Here is a 6,952-nt window from a genome sequence, read left to right on the forward strand (position 1 = left end):
CTCCTGAGCAGGAAGCCTAACTCAAGGCTCAATCCCAGGACCCTGAGATCATGACCTGAGCCGAAGGCAGACACTTAACAAACTGAGCCACCCAGGTGTCCCTTAATTAATTACATTTTTATGAAAAATAATTACTTTCCAAAATAAATATAGTGAGAACAATGACACTTTTTAAAAAAATAACATAATGTATTATTTGGCCCAGGGGTACAGGTCTGTGAATCATCAGGCTTACACATGACACTTTAATGTTGAAAGAGGGCAGAAATCTTCCATGTCTGGCTTCATAGAAGGCCACTGGATTCTCCTACAAGATCCTACATTCAGTCTGTAGGGATAGGCTATTTTGACATGTTTGAAGAAAAGCTTTGCACACATGCGCAGTTGGAAAAGGAGAAGTATTTTAGTAGCCTTTTCAGGGAATTGTGGATAGTCTTTTTTTTTTTTTTTAAGATTTTATTTATTTATTTATTTATTTGACAGAGAGAGACATGGTGAGAAAGGGAACAGAAGCAGGGGGAGTAGGAGAGGGAGAAGCAAGCTCCCTGCTGAGCAGGGGGTCCAACATAGGGCTCCATCCCAAGACCCCAGGATCATGACCTGAGCCGAAGACAGACAGACGCTCAATGACTGAGCCATCCAGGCAGCCCTGTGTATAGTTTTTAATACGATCACAAGTTGGAGCTGGTAGTATCTTAAAGACTAGTTGCTATGTGGACTCTGAAGCCATATCAGTAAACCTTTCCTGCTTTGTTAACATTAAAATCTAATGGTCCGTCTTGTACTTCCAATAGATCTTTAACTATGCATGGTTTTGTAACATTCTGCATTGGCATTTGGAAAGTATTATTTCACTGAGTTATGCAGCTCTTCCAAATATTGATTTATCCCATGATATGATGCCAGATAAATCACATTCGTTAAGATCTCTGATCTCATCAGAAATTCCTCTCAGTGCTGGGAAGCCGTCAAGCTCATACAAGTCTCCTAAGACTTGTTTTGGCAGATACAGGGTTTCCAGAATGCTAATTTTAGTTTGGAAACTTGATTCTTGACATTGAGGAGGAAAAAAAAAAAAATCTGTCAGTTGTTTCTTGAAGCGAGGGACTCGCTTCATTGCTTTTTGAAAAAATACCTGCCAAACCCCCATCTGAATAACTCCAACGTATCTGTCAGCCATCCTTTCAAGTGAAAAATGACGTTCTTTGAAAATCATCGTCTCGTTCAGCCTGCATCTCAAACAAATGTACTGCAGCTTTTCCTCGAAGCAAGCCTCATCCTTGGGCGTGTTCAGAAGTGTGAGGTGCGTACCTGCCGGTCCATCACACAATAGTGGAAAGTCACGTGCCCGAGGATCAGCGTTCAAGAGCTTTGACGTTTTGCATCAAGGCGAGTCTTCGGCGGCGCTGACTTTCTTTTTTTCACTGCCACCGAATGACGGGGAAGAACCCTGCGGCCACCAGAGCCTCTCGATGCCTGGGCCTTGATTCAGCGCGAAGTTTCCCCCAGTTTTTTCCATCCCTGCCCCTGTGCTGTCCGAGCAAATGTCAGTGCAGTGAAAAAGGTGCATCGCTTCTTTCTAGGAGGATGCAAGTTGGGACTCCCAAGGTTCCACCGACCACACTTTGAGGACCACTCTTGTGGAAAAGAGACTGGCTGTCATCGGTGCAGATCAGAGATGGACGGCAAGAGAAACCAGGGAGAACAGTCAGGAGAGCAGGGTCGAAGTTCCAAGGCCTCTAAAGAGGGGCCCCATGGAAGAGAATCCATCAGAGATACAGCAGGGCCTATGGGGAAAGAAAGGGAAAAACTGATAGTTTGTTAATGTAGCCAAAGGGAAGAAGCAGGCAGGGGCAATGAAGATGCTCCCAAAGCCATAAAAATGTTAGCAGTACCGCTTTTCATTCTATTTTAATTATAATCAGTGTGGCAGTTCGAGATGAAGTTTCCAGTTTTACGTAGCTTTGTAGGTAGCTAAACATTAAGGCAAAGGTCATAAAACTGAAATAAAATGACTATGGGAACACTTGGATGGCCCAGTTGGTTAAACGCCGGCCTTTGGCTTGGTCCAGGGTCCTGGGATCGAGTCCCGCCTCGGGTTCCTTGCTCAGCTGGGAGCCTGCTTCTCCCTCTGCCTGCCCCTCCCCCTGCTTATGCTCTCTCTTTCTGTCAAATTAATAAATAAATTACATATATATTTTTAAAGCCAACTATAGGGGCACCTGGGTGGCTCAGTGGGTTAAGCCTCTGCCTTTGGCTCAGGTCATGGTCTCAGGGTCCTGGGATCAAGCCCCATGTCGGGCTCTCTGCTCAGCAGGGAGCCTGCTTCCTCCTTCTCTCTCTGCCTGCCTCTCTGCCTACTTGTGATCTCTCTCTGTCAAATAAATAAATAAAATCTTTAAACAAAAATTAAGCCAACAATATAGCGTTGTATCTGTAACTGTCACCTGATAATAAACAGGGCCTTTGAAATCTAAGAACTTTCACTAGAATCACAACCATTCTGATCTTCCACAGCCTCTCTAGGTAAGTGACCCATCTCCGAGGCCCTGCCGGCTGGTCTCACACACCGGCCTGTATCACACTGACCTCTGCGAGGCGAGCTAGTCATCTGCGTAGATGACAGCCTGCCCTGAAATGACTGCAGGGTTCTTGACGGGATCCTATGCCTGGAGGGTGCCTTTATGATGCCTCAGAGGAGGTAAAACATCTTTGAGTCCCCAAAGAGAGGCAAGGTTTCAAACCCCACTGACCACCAAGACGGAATACCTTATCTGAAATCTGAATTGGGGTCTGGGGTTGTCCTTGAGCAGGTTTGAATGGAAGGAAGGGGAAGATGTGGTCCGAAGACCCTAAAGCCTTGAGAAAAGAGGAGAATGATTGGGCGGGGGGGAAGGGGGAGACTCATTAAGGTATGCGAGCTTCGTGTTCCACTTAGACAAATGATGTGTTAGGCCTCCGCGGAATCTTGTTGGATGTACTCATTTGCACTTCCCCTTCCATTTGTTACTTTAAGCCCATGATGAAATGGTCACTGTAAAGAGAACAAATTGTCAGAAGCCAGTAGACGCTTGATTTCCAGGTGGAGCCTCCGGATCTTGATCAGTGGAGGCTGCCGGAGCACTTCCCTTTCCCAGAGACTCACCTGACGTCCTCCAGGAACCGAAGTGGTCCCTAACCCCTGGGATTAGCCGAAGGATTAAATTTTCATAAAGCCTCATCAGGCGTGAAAGCGAAGCTGAAGGAAGAGTGGCGGTGATTGCTTTTTCAGCAAAAAGCCTGAATCATTCCAAACACATCCTGACCGAAAACAAAGACTGATAAGCTCTGGATTGTTCTGGCCAGGACAGGATTTGGGCCTGGGAAGAGGCTCCCAACGCACAATCAGAGTAGTATTAGAAAAGACGGCCCTGGAGGGGTGACGCAGGAGCACAGACTCCTTCCCTGGGAAACCACGCAGGCGTCGGTGCTGTCATCTACAGGACAGTTTAGTTTGCTTGTATGGCTGGATTCCGTTACTGATGTGCATTATTTTATTGCATCCTAGGCCCCGGGAAAGCATCCGTCACGGTGTGTAGAGTAAAAACAGGTCCTCTGGGAATCTAAAGTCTAAGGTGAGAAACACGACTGCGATCTTGGGAAGGGAATTTAAACGGAGTTTCTGTTTCTTCTCTTACTACCTAGAATAATAATTTCCTACCTTGCAGGTTTGTGGTGAGGATGAAATTTAAGTGGAAGGCACACCGTAGGTCCTTAACTAAGAGATCCATTGTCACTCCCCCGGTGAGAAACAGTAAAGATAGGGACTGACTCTGCTCACACGGCGAGCTGATTTGGGAGAACGTGTGTTCACGTGTTTGAACGTGACATTTTTTGTAGCAGCTGCCTTTAAGATCATTGATATCCAAAGTACTTAGCCACTTCCGCGTACATGTGGGCATGACGCTGGGCATGGTGCAAAGAAATGAAACAAAACTGAATTCTAAAGACACGGTGAGATCTGGACAGACGGGGTGGAAGTCAGGGTGCTTAGGCACCAAAGAAGAAAACTGAGACTCTCAGGAAAAAGTGGTTTCTGTGTTTATTGCACAACCCACAACAAAGGAGGTTAAACAACAAGCTAAGAAGGAAGCTGCCCAAGAGTCCCCCACCCCTAGGCAACTCTCTTTCCTCCTTTCCTTTTCACTCACATGCATGCAAAACCTCACACAGATAGAAAGCACCTTGTGTATTTCATGTAATATCCTAGGCATTTTCCATGTTGCTACACGGCCTTGATAACCATTGTTTTATTTCTATTTTTATTTTTTCCAGTTTTATTGACATGTAATTGACATAGAACATTGTAGTAGTTTTAAGGTGTACACCATGAGTTGACATATGTGTATATTGTGAAACGATTGCCCAATAAGGTTGGCTAATATCCAACCCCTCGCACAGTTATACATTTTGTTTTTCTTGTAATGAGAACTTCTAGGATCCACTCTCTTAGTACCTTTCAAATAACCATTATTTAAAACAAAACAGGGCTTGGGACGCCTGGGTGGCTTAGTGGGTTAAAGCCTTCAGCTCAGGTCATGATCTCGGGGTCCTGGGATCGAGCCCCGAATCAGGATCTCTGCTCAGCGGGGAGCATGCTTCCTCCTCTCTCTCTGCCTGCCTCTCTGCCTACTTGTGATCTCTCTCTGTCAAAAAAACAAAAAACAAAAAAAAAAAAAACAGGGTACCTGGGTGGCTCAGTCAGTTAAGCATCTGCCTTCAGCTCAGGTAATGATCCCAGGGTCCTGGGGTAGAGTCCCACATCAGGCTCCCTGCTGAGCAGGTAGTCTGCTTTTCTCTACGCCTGTCCCCGCCCTGTTTGTGCACTCCATCTCTCTCTCTCTTGCAAAAATAAATAAATAAAATCTGGGGCACCTGGGTGGCTCAGTGGATTAAGCCTCTGCCTTCAGCTCAGGTTATGATCTCAGGGTCCTGAGATCAAGCCCTGCATCGGGCTCTCTGCTCAGCAAGGAGCCTGCTTCCCCCTCTCTCTCTGCCTGCCTCTCTGCCTACTTGTGAGCTCTCTCTCTCTGTCAAATAAATAAATAAAATCTTTAACAAATAAATAAAAAAATAAATCTTTTAAAAAGTAAATAAAACAAGACAAAACAACAAATAACCATTAATTAAAATAGTTTTTTTAAAGATTTTATTTATTTATTTGACAGACAGAGATCGCAAGTAAGCAGAGAGGCAGGCAGAAAGAGAGGAAGGGAAGCAGGCTCCCCGCTGAGGAGAGAGCCCGATTTGGGGCTCGATCCCAGGACCTGGGATCATGACCGAAGCCGAAGACTGAGGCTCGAACCCACTGAGCCACCCAGGCGCCCCTAATTAAAATAGTTATTTTAAGTATATCCCCATCCGGCTGATATGCTGTAAATTGCTTAATGTTTCTGTACTAGTGGACATGCATTCATTTACCTATTTGATGTGTATTGAGCACGTGCGATTGTGTCAGGGTTTATGGTAGGACCCGGAAATACAAAACAGTGTCCCTCTGAGCATTTGCTCAGAGACTGAACACAAGCAAATGAAAAGGGAGAAGTAGGGAAGCCATGTTCCCTCCTGGGGGAACCAACATGCAGCCTCTCACCCTTAGAATCAGGTAGGGCTTTTCTCCTGTTTTGAACAGAGGAGGATCGTGATACTTGGGAAGCCCCAACTTCATTGTTTTATGCCCCTGTTGTCTCTTGGCCCACCCTCCCCTCCTACTCTGTCAAAACCTTCTCTCAGCTCCCTTCATTTCACTGAGGTGTGAAAGCCTGAAAATGTAATCCCGGATTGTATTTTTATTTTATTTTTTAAATATGTTATTTATTTGAGAGAGAGAGAGAGAGAGAGCGCAGACAGGGGGGCAGAGGCGGAGGGAGAGACAGAATCCTCAAGCAGACTTCCCACTGAGCGGGGAGCAGACATGGGGCCCCATCCCAGGACCCTGAGATCATGACCTGAGCCAGTCAGACGCTCCAGCCACCCAGGCGCCCCTGTATTTGTATTTTAAATTGGTCTAGGGTAAGTGGATAAATCTCAGACAGCCTCAATTATCCAGTAGTATTATGTGAGGCTTTGCACCTCCGTGTGTCCCTGAAATCATTCTACTTTAGGCTTGTGCGTCTTTAACCAACCAGATTTCCTTATTAGCTCTGAAAACGTGGCTGCTAGACCTTCGCCCGGCAGCGGGCAGAAGACCCATCTCCGCTCCAAAAAATGGGACGCGCACTCCCTCTACTGGTCATTTCGTGAACTGCTCTGGACTCCTTGCAATTTCACTAGATTGCTGAGGGGATGTGTGGGCGTGTTTAGGGGAGGAGGGACAGGCATGTGCCACTCCATTTTAGCCGTATCTCCAAACCAGGAGGAGTCACTTGCCCCCTAACACCCACACCCACACCCACACCCACACACCCACACAGGTTAAACAAGTGAGTGTCTTCATACTCCCACTGTGGGCTACACAGCATGGGACCGTGATGAACATTAGCCACTGACAACATCTCACGTGTTTACTGACACTTTGGAGGCAAATACAGGCGTATCACATGCTATTGTGCTTTGCAGATGTTGCAATTTTTCACCAGCTGAAGGCTTGAGGCAACCCTGCCCTGAGCAGGGCTCTTGGCGCCATTTTCCCAACAGCATGGGCTCACCTCGTGTCTCTGTGTCACATTCTGGTTATCCTTGCAATATTTCGAACGTTGTCATGATTATTACCTGTGAATTGCTGCGGTCTCATGGCGAAACCTGAGCCGCTGAGGACAGAGAGCGGCTTCTCCAGACGGGCTCTGAGGTTGAAGAAGCTGTGGGCATGAAGTGGCCACGGAGGGTTTAGAGTGTTCCAGAACCGGGTGGATAAATCAGTGGGAAGCTTTGAGAGGGGTGACTCAGTTGTGAAAGAAGTTCAACTGCGGGTAAA

The sequence above is a fragment of the Lutra lutra genome, chromosome 15 (assembly GCF_902655055.1).
Source record: "Lutra lutra chromosome 15, mLutLut1.2, whole genome shotgun sequence".
In the NCBI taxonomy this organism is placed as follows: domain Eukaryota; kingdom Metazoa; phylum Chordata; class Mammalia; order Carnivora; family Mustelidae; genus Lutra; species Lutra lutra.